This window comes from Botryllus schlosseri, chromosome 2, assembly GCF_051294905.1.
Source record: "Botryllus schlosseri isolate E-star chromosome 2, Bs_hap1, whole genome shotgun sequence".
Classification (NCBI taxonomy): domain Eukaryota; kingdom Metazoa; phylum Chordata; class Ascidiacea; order Stolidobranchia; family Styelidae; genus Botryllus; species Botryllus schlosseri.
Window position 1 is genome coordinate 34,347,116 of NC_137237.1, and position 14,394 is coordinate 34,361,509.

General features: G+C 40.2%; 2 long non-coding RNA genes across 2 annotated transcripts in view; one reads left to right on the top strand and one right to left on the bottom strand.

The window, feature by feature from the left end:
- The window catches only part of LOC145458918 (uncharacterized), a 462,825-nt gene that overhangs the window by 83,050 nt on the left and 365,381 nt on the right, over positions 1-14,394 (bottom strand). The window lies entirely within an intron of this gene.
- Positions 1-14,394, top strand: part of LOC145458912 (uncharacterized) — a 482,198-nt gene that overhangs the window by 73,830 nt on the left and 393,974 nt on the right. The gene's annotated exons all lie outside the window — the stretch shown is intronic.

Sequence of the window (14,394 nt, forward strand, 5' to 3'; positions counted from 1 at the left end):
CAATGTGTTTACACTTTCTCCGATACAACTTCTCCGTATTGCTCTTCTACTAAACTACGGGCCTTATAATATGGGGGTGGATGGGGGGGTGCCATGCCATGATATTTTCTAAAACGTGCTGTTCGAGTAAACAGAGGATTAGTATCGCATTTCCATATCAATACTATTATTTTCATCCCATGATGTGGACGAACGCTTATGCTGTCGAAAATTGGTTACCTCCTGGTAAGCATCAATATGAATCAAGCTCTGCACCTTTCACATACCTCAATTTGCAGCATTTGACGATCAAAGCGAACGAATTACGATCGTTTTCACAACTACTTAAAAACGAAACGAGAGAGTAGCTCAAGAGAAAAAGAGCCAGACAGCATTGTTGCGTCCCAATGCCAATCTCCATAACAATGAAAAATTCGAGGCTGATTGTGGGAGTTCCAGGGCCACGAGCGGAATAAAATTTATATATTTCCTAATCAGTGCAGAGTCCACTTTCGATTGATATCCGTTTTACCAAATTTAATGCTCGGCAAGCCGGTCAAAAAGGACCGTCAAATTGCCTGTAGCCAAATGGAAATTGTGACGTGATACAATTTCACTGAGGCGTGAGATTTGCCTGTGTCGACACCATATAGGACCATATGGTTTCACTGTGAACATCAATCATGAACAAATCTCCATACGTGACTCAGCAAAATATCTCGGCGTAGCCATTGATGCCAAAATGTCTTGGAAGCAGCATATTGAATGCACAATATCAAAATTAGCTCGGTGTGTGGGAATAATGACCCGTCTGCAATCTTTGGTTTCCAGATCAATACTACGAACCATCTATTTCTCTCTTTTCCACTCTCACCTGCAATATGGAATCGTAGTATGGGGCAGTGCAGGCACAACATTTTTGTGCAGAATTCGAACCCTGCAAAACCGTGCGATACGGCTGATCTCATCTGTACCTTTACGTACCAAACTATCGCCTTACTAGTTACTACCGTAAGCACCGAATTTTGCAAGTTGACAACTATATCGCTTCGAAGTATCAAAAGTCATTCACAAATATTTTTCCAATAGTTTGCCTCCTGTGTTTGATGACTTTTTCATGCCTGCCAAAAATGTCCACTCCCACTACACGAGATCCTCGTCTAAAGGAAATATCTACTTACCCCCACCCAATAGCAACCTAGCTAAGAGATCTATCGACTACTCGGGACCTATCATCTGGAATGCATTACCACTACATATCCGTGAATTGCCCTATAATAGATTCAAAAAAGCCCTACTTGATCACCTCTTGTCGTTACACCAACACTGTTGCCCTACCTCGACCAGACATTGCTTCATTGATCATTTGCTACCACCATTGGGCTGAAGCTGTAGTATATAGGTGACGTTTTGAATGCTCTAGGGATCGGCGGAATCAGCCGGTTACCCTTGGCACTTATCAGATGCTTACAGCAAATTGAATGCACTTGTAGGCGTTGATAAAGTCCTTAATGATAACGCAGAAAAGAGGTGGTAATGTACGCACACTCGCACATGCTATGCTGGATATGGTATGTCAAAGTCCTTATTGATCCCGCAGAACAGAAGTGTAAAGAAAATCACAGACTATGCTGCATATAGTATCCAGCATAGTTTGGATATCATATCTAGCATAGTTTGGATAGCATATCCAGCATAGCCTGTGCTTACCTTACACCTCTTTTCTGTAGCATCATTAAGGACTTTGACAACTCTTATAAGTGAATTCAATTTGCTGTAAGTAGGGGAGATGTGGTACCGATGGATCACTGGGACCGAAAATACTTTGAAAATTCCCTATGATAATTCCATGATTGCACTCCGTGAACTTGTCTACAATTGCATGCTGGCAAAATCTTTCCTCACATACAAAAAAATTCGACGTGCGCGAGCAATGGGGTCTCTCACAGATGATTTTTGTTTTAGGGGGTGTAAACTAAATTTAGATCGACATATACATTTTTCTTTGTAACCTTCAACACGAACAAACCAGCAATCATTTTTATTGTCAAGTGTACGGCTTGTATCAGGCTATATAATGGCACATATTAGTTTTTTCAGTACTTTCCTTGAGTGGACTTTTTTTCGATTTATGTATAAAATTCGTAGGGTGGGGACCGATGATACAATAGCCAAATCAAGCAAAATAATCAAGCATACTAATCACGAAACAAATGAAACATGCCTACGTATAGAAAATCTTTATGTAATAATTGCATATGATGTTTTATCGCTATAACGAGGTATTTGGAAGTCACACTGTCGATTTTCATGCAATATGTATGTACCCTCAAATTTATAAGTCCGAGCCTAAATCGAAACGTGATTTTATGACAACATTTGAGTTAATATTTATTCTATTTTTTGACAGTTGCGACCAAACATTCTTCTTTGGCTTGCTGTAACTTAGATTATAATACTGAGAAAGAAAAGTAGTCACATTTGAGTTTTTAGGGTATATGTGTCATAGGTCCCCGGGCCGTGTGTCATTGGACCCACCGGGTGGGGACCGATGACACGTTCGAGCAACAAATTTTGAACGTGCATTAATATTTTTTGAGAAGACGGATATTCATGTATATGTGCGCGATAGGTAGAGCTTGTATCAAAGTGCTGAGCCAGCAAAAGATCTGCTGTTTTCGGCTGAACATTTCAGGGTCAGCGATCATTTTCCGATTTTTGATCCATCGGTACCACATCTCCCCTATAACTGCCAAGCATAACCGGCCGATTCCGCCGATCCCTAGAGCTTTCAAAACGTCACCTATATACTACAGCTTCAGCCCAAAAATATCACGCAAAGTATGGTGCCATTGTTAAGCTTTATATATTTGTATTCACTGATGATGGATCCGGACTAAAACGGTGAATTCGCTCAACACATGCATAAGCACCTTTGCTTTCTCTCGATGAAATCACGGCATGTAGGCTTCAGCCGTTTCCTTCACAATAAAGCAGTCATGCTGTAAAAGCTTCTGTGAAGCAGGTGTTGTTTGTTCATCATGTATTTCGTAACTCAACATGTCCTGAATTAATTTTGAAACAGCACCTGCCAAACTACTAACAATGCGCACTCAGAATCCCCGCCGGTAGCTGACTTCTTGAACACCTAATCAGCAAGCTGCTGCTGCCGTGATCATTGAAGCATAGCCGATTAGCCAATCAAGAGCCGTGGTTATTTGATTACTAGTCTTCTTGCCGTTCTATGGCCGGTGGCACGCCCATTCCTGAGTAGCTACTTTCAAACGCTTTGCCCGAAATCTTAACGGCTTTCCTGTAAGCTTCTTTCAGGCTAATTGTTGTTTTTTATCAATAATCTATAGAATGAGACACAATCACGGAGACTTTTTAAGATTTTCCAAATTTTGGACAACCCTACTATGCATGCATATTTTTCTGTACCACCACCACTGCCGTGTGTTATGTATTTTGGTTGGGTGAAAATAAAGACTCTCTCTCTCTCTCTTAAACACCTGAGTCATAGACCAGTGGTTCTCAACTTTTTGTATCCACGGACCGCTTTCGGAGCGTCAAGGACGCCCGCGGACCCCCACGAAGCTTTAGTTCTAATTTAGCTCAATTATCATGCCATCGTCATCTGTCTTGTGCAAATGAAAACTGTGGGCTTAGTGATAAACAGCAACAAAATGACCTTTCGTGAAAATAAAATCATACTGTTTCATGTGGAAATCGAGTTGACTTCTATTATTTCAAAGCGAATTCTGCAACTGCATTTCTTGAAATACGTGGTCGCGTCTTGAAAATCCGCGCCTTCGATTTGATATGATCGACTGCCCAGAATGCATTTTCACAAATATAGTAGGTGGCGAATGTAATAATTCCTCGTAACGCTGCCGACGACACATTAGGGTATGATCGCAACAAATATGGCACCAAAATTGACAAACAAATTTTTATAATGAACATATAACGTCAAGCCATCTATCTTCTATCTAGCACAGTGGTTCTCAAACTTTTTTGGACACGCCCCCTTTATGACAGTGAACATTTTCGCGCCCCCTTATCGTCATATCACAAAATAAAACCAGAATGATATCAATCCCAATGGATAGTTTGATGGCATGGACGGTTATGACTGTTGATGCGAGAATGCTCAAATATGTGATTCGGACTATACACAGAGCAATAACCATGAATTGGAGATAAATCACGCGGAGCGCGAACAAAATTTTCAGTTAACAGCAGGTTCGCGCCCACTTCTGATGCCTTAACGCCCCCAAAGGGGCGTGCCCCCCAGTTTGGAAACCATTGATCTAGCAGCTTATCTTGCTGTTATTATCGAAAAAGGATTTTTGTAAACATTTCGAAGTCACCGTGATTGACCTTACTCATCCAACTTTTTTTCTCCACAATGCCCTTTACAAAACATCTCTAAACAGCAAAATGTTTGTATCAGTAGGCTATTGGTAATTTAGCAATTAAAATAAGTTTCCACAGTAGGATATCAACTATTTTGTGGCTTCGTGGACCCTGTGAAAATGCTTCGCGAACCCTCGGTTGAGAACCACTGTCACAGGCTATCACCAAGCTTTGCGTATTTTTATTTGTGAACTAAAAGTAATGACTTCGCAAGTAGCATCAGTAATGAGTTTGAACATCTCAGTATCAACACAGAGTTGAGTGATGTGCAGTATACTTTGCCGGCAATGTGATGTTATATATTTTTGAATCAAAATTTGAGTTATTTGTATTTGCAGCATGTCACGACACTGCAATGCTCTGCGTGCAGGTAAGAGCTATCATACCATGTCCCGATTAGAAGCTCTGAAATCCCTTCTCAAATCCCTAAAGTTGCTAAATATTGGCTGCTGATAATTGCGAATTACTATTAGCCTAGTATAAAATATTTTTATATGGGGCAGGGGCGGCCAACCCGTGGTCCGCGAGGAGGTTTTGAGTGGCCCGCGAGATAATTCTCGAAATTATTTATAATATCAAAAAATAAATTATCCAGTTAATGTATTGTGAATTTGCATGGCCGAACAAAAATTTGATTAGCCTGACTGCGAAATTTGGTATGTTGATGACTAAAATATCAGTTCCGACGCATTGGCGTAGCCAGGGGCCAGCTACATTTTTCTTAGATATTCGTATACGACCATAACGTAGAATATTTCGTGGCAGAATTATGTGAATATATACTTTTCTCAGCAGTTCGCGCGATTTTCTTGTCCCTCGATTTCTTACTTATAGTATTAGTACCCCCCCTGAAAATTGAAAATTAAAAATACGCCCGATTTATAGAATTGAGTCTGAATATATTCGCAATTATAAGAGAACGTGACGTTCAACAAGCGACTTCGCGTCTGCACTCGCAAAACGATCGGTGGGTTGAAACCGTTGCCCATAATGATAGACGCATCATCACCGAAAATCTTCGATATTCATATGTCCAAGCGCCGAATAATCCTGTCCTTCCAAAATGAGCCCAGTGATATACAGAGACGACCCACATTATTACATGCAAGTGACATTACTGTTGACCGAGTTCATTCATTGTCTTCGAAAATATTTCGCGCTTCGCGTGGTTAGGAAATAGATGACCATTGCCCACTGACTCTTCATGACATAATTGCTATCGATTTTTATATGTAGTACTACAAATCTTGTTTTTACCGTTACCTAGTTCGGTTCGCTCTCATCGTACGACTTAACGAACATGAGCAACATTCAAGTGACCCGCGTAATGGTTCGTACATCTCATGTGGGACTTCCGCCAAAAAGGTTGTCCCCCTGATATAAGGCAAATATCGTACCTTCAAGTTACTTTTAGGCGTGTCCATCGGACCAATGTAATTGGAGCAGTTCGAAAAGAAATTCTGCATAACGTCGGTTAATCACAAAGAAAAGCAGACCTGACGACGCCTGTAGGACAATGCAGAGACATTGTCTTGCTGATCAAAAGCGCGAAAAACTTTCTTGCAAGTGACATTCCCAAATATAAATTCAACGAACAAACTCAGCTATCCATAGTCCAGTTCAGTGCTTTTCACCCTATAGGATGGTACGCTTTTGTGCGAATGAAAAAATTAGTAGTGCGAATGACGAAGGTAGTGCGATTAAGGCAAATGAAAATCCAGATGAGTGTGGATGAAAATCGTAAATAATTGGTAATCTTTCTGACGCGAAATAATTCAAATGCACTTAATAGGAAATTCAAGGGCAGTGTCTCCTTAAATTTTGTGGTTGCGACGCAATTGTAAACAAAAACTTGTTTGACTTACGACGCACCACTAGTCGTAGCTTTGACAATAACTTTGTCTCTCACAAGCTGTCCTGAGTTAATATTTTCGCTCAATAATTATTACGTAACCAAGAGCCTGATTTGAAAGCCGGTGTCGTGGCAGATACAGTGGATCATCCCTTCTGAGTCGGCGACAGGTTGTAAAAATGTCGTCAAATTGACGTTATTCTTTCTTTCGCTGAACAATCATCATATCTTCGTAATAACCGTTCGATTACCGTGAGGCACGAGGATAGTAGTAAATATCATCATTACATACTCACATTTACAAGTTACTGTTACCCTTCTCCTTTAAGGGTTATCAAAGTTTGGTCTGCAAAGAGCGTAATTTTGGGTAGACACGGGGCCAGAGCTATCTGGTAATATGTATGTAATATTTGTTGAATTTATTGCCAAAAAAATCCTGCGATAGTTTTTACATATCCGCAGGGTCACTATGTTGGGTATTATAGCCAATAAGCGAGACCCACAGAAAATATGGCTTGATCATGGAAATCTGCCGACCTGTGGTTTAAATTCATGATACGATTTGTCAGACTTATTTTTTGCTGGAAAACATGGTCGAAGACTATTGCGATTAATTAGTGTTGGGGAGTACAACGAGTGAACATAAAATGCGGTGCCGAAAAATCAGCGGCTACAAAACCTTGGCCAAAATGATCGTCGCTGGATGGCCTAACCTTTCGATATGGATATGCTCCAATGTCGGCAGTCGGCACCGAATAGTCCCGCTCGTGCAATCCGAGTATAGACAGTAGTACAAACGCGACGAGAAGAGGAATTTAAATCACCCCTGTTTGAAATCGTGTGCTTCAGACATGTTCGTTTTGGGTACGTTTGTGGTGTGCGCATTCTGCATGTCATAAATCTCTTTAAAATCGTAGCATACTACCGTAATATTAAAAAAGCCTTCTTTTTCATGTGCGAGGCTCGGGTCGCGAGATGCCACTAAAACTCTGATTTTGGTCGTGGTCTAAGAAGCGGGTTATTGGTTATTGAAGGTTATTGAGCTGTTCCGAACTTTCACTAGATTGAGCTAAAGAGCCGAACACACGATATCGTGACTTTCTTTGCTCTTCTCATATACTTGCGAGCAGAGGTGGTCAGTAACGAAGTACTTCTACTTTTTCGAAGTACTCAAGTAGTTTTCTTCTACTTCCGGTACTTACTCAAGTAGATCTGATTTTCGCTACTTCTACTTCTACTTCGCAATATTTTGTAAACTACTTACTTACTTTTCGCTATTTTCAGTTTGTCAAGTAGAAGTAGTTCAATCTTCCAATCAGGAAGATAGCCGGGGCTGTTTTCACGGAGCATCAATATTTAATTTTCATAAAAGTTTAGTGAAGCCCAGAATTTTCGTTGCGTTTCGCGCGCAGTGGATACGGATTGACCAATATGATTTCACGAAAGTATCGGTGAATATAATTTAGGTAGATGGTTGGCGTGGTTCCGTTCACACTACATTGTCGCTCTTCGCCCATATAAAATAATTCATCACAGTATATATGACTCATCAAACGTTTGAAACTGATGTTTCGCAATCTAGCATTTACTTGTCATATCGTAATCTAGCATGTCCATGGTGTGTCCAAATCTGGGAAAGTGGACTCTGATTTTTTTTAGTTTTAGAGCTGTTTTAGCATACCATCTTTGAAACTTTCTGGACTAAAAACATGAAATACATGTTCTGCTTTTAGAAGTAGTATTTATATTTCACTTTCAATTCCCAGTATCATAAACTTAATTTGAGTTATAATTATTATCAGTTCTTTTGTCTGGCTAACATACATGTTGAAGTATAGAAGCAAGTGTAGTAATGCCTTCAATTTCTGGAAATAAAGGTACACAATATGGCATTTTTACGGCCACCATATTTTTTATTAACGTTTATTAATCGCGCAAAGTGCTTACACCGTATCCTATACAACTTATCCATATTGCTTTTCGACTAAATTATGGGCCTTATAATATGGGGAATGGCGCCATAATAAAACGTGCTGTTCAAGAAAACAGAGGATTAGCATCGCATTTCCATATCAATACTATCATTTTCATCCCATGATGTGGACGAATACTTATGCTACCGAGAATTGGATACCTGCTGGTATGCATCAATATGAATCAAGCTCGTCACCTTTCGCATACCTCAATTTGCACCTTTTTACAATCCATGTGAACGAATTAGGATTGTTTTCATAACTACTTACTTACTTGAGTACTTTTAAAGTCAGTCAATTCTACTTCTACTTGAAGTAGTTTTAGGTTGCTTATGGAAGAAGTACTTCTACTCGTACTTGAGTAGATTTTTTCGTCGCTACTTCTGTTTCTACTTGAGTAGATTCCTTGACTACTTTGACCACCTCTGCTTGCGAGACAGAAAATGGGAAATCGAGAAAAAAGAACGCAAGTTGGAGCACCGTCTCATAAGGTAGCGAGCTCTAATGTACCACCTTTCAGGTGTCTGGTATATGGTCAATTGGTCGTCAATCAATGATAAATCGTTGTTTTCAACAATGAACTTGATCGCAGGTCACGATTATTTCCGGGAAATCAATGGTGAATACGGCTCTTCCATTTGCACTGTGAAGGCTAGCAATAACTACAAAATTTGACCACGAAGATGTCGTTGAGAAATAATTGCAAGAAAAGAAAGTATGAACAGGTAAATACAAGTTTTGAAAAAATGGGACGTATAGAGTTTGCATTCAGAGATAATGAAGGTACACCACTCTGCCTAATCTGTCAATAATTACAAGGCTAGTAACTAGTACCGTCACTACGAAACCAAACGCCAAAAATTAGTCACGAGTTGCCCAACGAAGACAAATTTCCGCAGTAATAAGATTACTGAGTTGAAATCTTCCTCAAATGCTCAGCACCACTTAAGAAACTGCTCGGCACTGATTTGACACCACATCAGTCTGACTTCAAACACCTTGCAGCCCGGGTGGAGACGCACCGTATCGCCAGTCGCCACATCATAATACACTTCATTCGACAGCCTACATTTCATTGTGACGCAATAGATTGGTATTTTTGAATTTTAAGTTGTGGTTCTTTTAAAACTAAGCTATTTGATATGCGTCTCGCGCATGAAGCAGGGTGGCCCACCCCTGCTCTATTATATCAAGTCATGGAATAAATAATAACACTGGTCAACACAAATTTTGTTAACTTTGATCAGACATATGATTTTGACTAACTTTTGTGCGCTGAATTCAAAAAAGACTTCCATTTTTCTCCATCACGTCAAGTTTTTGGGTTAGGCACCCCCACATTGTCTCATAACCCACATAATAGCACCACTTTGAATGTTTTGTGTTTATTGTATAAACGTTTCAAAAACCCCAAGAAGTCGAAAGCAAATCAATAGACTTCAAATAAGCATTTGCACTGCTTTATTTGGTTGACTTAAACCAGTGGTTCTTAACCTTTTTTCCTCCAGCGCCCTATTTGAAAAATTATCGTGCTCCAACGTCCCCCACCTCATATTGTAAGGTCTGTAATAAAGACAATGGGTAAGAGGGCGGGCCGTAAAAGCACTTCGTCAGCCCCTTAAAAAACGATTGTCTTGCGCACTCATAGCGTGATAAACCAAACGTCTGAGGGCTTCGCCCCTAAGAACCCCGTCACGTGATTTCGATGGTCAGCAAAGGTTGTGTGGCCTGGTCGATGGTCGCCCTAGGCGCCAAAAGTTTCTATAATGCGTGAAAGAATAGGTGGTAATTGCATATATATGTCGCTATAAACTATTTATCCTCTCTGCCCACGTAAGCAGATTTACCAGTAGCGCTGAGTGAGCTGTTGTATTGGAAAATGAAGGCCACGTATAAATAATAATTGAACATATTCGAGCGTGCCCCTTGGTACAATTAATTCGTTACATGTTGTTATTTTGTTACCTCTTGTCCGTTATATAGTCAAAAGATATTGAAACGCATAAACGTATTAAACTGAAGTAAGCACATGATTGAAGTTTACTGTCAACATAAAGTCAATCCTCTTCGGCTAAGATTTTATCGCTTACGATCTTTTTGACACACTTCCCGGATTCCCGTATTGACGCGAACTTCATATGTCTTCGTGCATCGTGGCCTGGTAATGGCCGACGCCGAAATGCCTATTTCTATGTTTTATAATTATGCGTATTCTTCCGTGGAGGAGTCGTCAGAACATGATGTGTAATTTATGTTCATTCACCGAAATAATTTGGGGCATTCTTCGAGCTCACCGATTGGGAGTTTGGGTTGCAGCAGCATCGGTCCTGGTGAAAGGTCAAAGTCCCGTCGGTCTTTTCGGGACTTTTGTATTGGAAATATTTCGCGCTTTGATCGCGCTCGAGGACCATTCGACTACAATAAACCATATAACAATTGTGTGTGGTATATTCAGGGTCAAATCAAGGTTGGTATAACAACAATCGGGTACGGTCTCATACCCCGTGGTTCGAACCATCCCGAATTCACATCTGCGATTAGAAATACGGGAAAATTATTGGTATTGGATTTGGTCTTAGTGCTTTGCATAACTACAAGTAAGTCAACTGAGAAGGGGATCTGCTCACATTGATCTTAGTACTGTACCCAGTTAATAATTTTAACTTGAATGTATTCCAAACAAAGCAGCTCATATTATATATTATAACGTTCATGTGAGGTTGTGAACCACTACACTAGATAGTATCATCCTTTATGATACGATGAAGAAATATTCTGACGATTTAATTTTGCAACTCTCAAATACAAGTATATTTAGTTATTCATTTCGTGCACAGAGCTTCAAAACTTATTATATGTACAAGGGGGCTCTCACTCTCAAAAGTGATATACAGTGCCTCCTTCTTCGGTTTTCACACGCTGTGCGCTGCGGGATATAATACCTGATTCGAAACATTTTGTTGAAAGTAACCCTAGCAAGCGTGACGGCAGTGTTTTAACGGGAAATTGGAGGTCTAAAAGTACGCGCAATTCGTTTGACATGAATTATAATAACCCACTACATTTATGGAAACATATGTAGCAAACATCATCACGTAGCGCGACCAAAAATTTCGGGATTTGACATGTTCTGTGGAATGTAAATTTGCTCTGAATACTCATTAAGGATATGTCATGCTACTGCATCATCTAATACGAAGCCATTTTTCTTCAGCGCCCTCCATATCGCCCCCTGAGCGTTACCGCCCCATTCAAAATCGCCAGCGCCCCTTGGGGGGCGCTGGAGACAAGGTTAACAACCACTGATTTAAACTGATGTTGCTTCTACAGGGTCCAAATTTACGATAATAACCAATAATTCTATTTATACTCGAGCAAGAGTCAGCTAACATATGTAATCTCCAATCTACTCTGGTACCTTATTGCCATCATCTTCAGATGTTGGGGGACATTTTCTCCTTGCCTATCTCTGAGTATGTCAAGGTTTTCAGGGAAATTATTTAGATATTTTAGCTTTATTTTTTATGTCTGATTTCCGACATAAACATATGGCCGTGGCACATGTGTATCAGGGTTACAGGCATCCTTGTCTGACCACTAAGAAAACACGATATTTCAAAACTGACACATATTATCCAATCGTGGTCTTGATATTGCACCAATTCAATGTTTCTGTATTATTCTCAATGTTTCTATGTAATTCACGAAGGCAAACTGAGTGTGCAATTGTTACTGCTCCTAAGACGTTGGCATTTTGGAGAATGCCACAGTTTAGGATTATTTTTGAGCTACCTATAGGCATCTGCCATTGAGTTGTAAATCGGGATTCCTAACTCCTCCAGTAATGCATGGTAACAGTATCACACCAATGCCAACATCACGGCAATACACAAAGCTACCGAAAGTAGGCCTACGAAGAAAACGCTGTTTCTCCTGATCGGAAGTGAGATACTTTCTCTACCTTGCCGAATAACCTTTTCTCACTTCGTAAGGACGTTAAAATTTCCGAAGATTTCTATTCCAAGTCACAAAGCTTCTATGAGATCAGTAACTTGTGTTGATGAACTACTATGCCTGCTATGCCTAAGATCTTCATCTTGATCCAAATTATCGAGCGTATAAGAGTTTCAAGTTACACTGGATAAGCTGAATGTGGCATTGAACCTATAGCTAGGAGCAAATGTAATATTCATTTTTCTTGTCATATCCTGCAGTTTGCATCAAATATGTGTGTGAAAGATTCTCGGATGACTGCATCCTCTAACCAAAAATGGTTGAAAGCATCGGCCTAGATCGATACCAGTACCTTTTTTCTAGATGATTTCATTGAGCCCTAGGCTATATAACACGTGGTAAAAGTGTGGATTTTTAAATGGTATCGAAAAGTAATATGGCTAAATTCGTGAAAATTTGCATATTTTGGGCATATGGCGTTGAGCAGCGGTTCTCAACCTTTATTGACACGCACCCCCCTTGGCGATGGTCAAAAAAATCGCGCCCCCTCTGACCCCCCTTGCATTTATCGTCATGTCGAAAAGAGCACATCATCTAATACAGAGGTGGGCAACCTTTTTGCTAATCATGACCGCATTCCGATTACTTATGTAGCCTAAGGCCGCATTCCAAGGCATAGCCGCAATGAACGATCTGGACGCAAAATATCTATGGTAAACTGTCCATATCCATTCCTGGTGAACTCCGGACTATTCTGCTTTTCACAACGGCCTATTGTACGCACCGAAACCGCGAGTGGCAATGTTATGAATAGTTGCAGAGAATGCATATTGTCGCGCTGAGCGCGAAAATTTTTCAGAGCCGGGAATGGATTGTTATTTCTTGACGATTCCCACTGCGGCTCAGATTAAGAAGGGCACTACTGCATTAAAATCGAAAAACGAAGTCTTGTTGAGTTGCGCGGAACGCGAAGAAAATTTCAAGATTAAATAATATCTCTCGAAAATTCGGGAGTGAATTCGTTATTGCAATTCGCTGCCAACACATACTAATTGGATTATAGGCGTCGACGGCCGCACAAATTCCCTTCTACGGCCGCATGCGGCTGTACGGACGCAGATTGCCCACCCCTGATCTAATAGTATGCATAAGGTATATCTTACGCCAATTTTGAATCCGCATTCCTGTTGTTGAGTCTTCTACATGGCTGGCAAATTTCCCCAAACTTGTTTGAAAATAACAAAAAGACATTGAACAGGACATCAATTAATTTCAAGGTAGGTTGCACTGAGACTAATCCTGATGCTGGTAGTGACTACAGAGAGCACGGCGTCGTTCTGTCCTGCCATGCTACATTTGATCAGTTTTGGAAATGAATTAAATTGTGTTGATTTATAGCCTAATTGAGGGCAAAACCGGGCAACCTATATTGCATCTCAGTCTGTCTTTGGCAGTGCAGTTCGCCAGCTATTAACAACAGCTACCTAGCGCACCGAGAATTAGGCTACTGCCAAAGCTGTGAAGTAATGAATGACTTGCACGTAGGAATTGCTCTAAATCTTCAAAGAATATAAAAAATTTGCCCAGATGAAGTTGAAGTCAGCCTATACTCCGTTGAGCGCGACTGCTGGAGTTTGAGTTTGGCAAGCTTTCTAGAATACGAAATAAGTTTAATCTTCGACAATCGTCTTTTCAGAATGGTTGTGAAACACATGTTTAGTCACAATGTATACAGACTTTGTCAATTTCTCGCGCCCCCCAGGTTGAGAACCCTCGGCGTAGAGGAAAAACTCGACGTGATGGAAAAAAATCAACGACATTTTTGGAATCAGCACGCCAAAATTAGCCTAAATCAAGTGCAAAATCAAAGTCAAAAAATTTTTCGTTCAAAATTGTTGCCCAGTGTAATCAATGATTAGAGTGTCGTGATACGTTCCGGATCGATGACATTTGCAAGCACACGACTTGGCAACTGAAATCAGCGATTGTTCGAAACTTCTGCAACAAGACGCCTAGCGACCTAGAAGGTTGAAAACTAAAAATGTTTGTGAGTATATGCTATAATTTGTGCTGCTGAATCGACTATAATAATAACAACAAAAGAAAAAACAACAACAACAACAACAACAACACGAACAACATGTAAATGTATAGTATTAGATCTGCCTTTATATTACAGGGATACACAATTCCAAAATGTACATATGAATTCATATA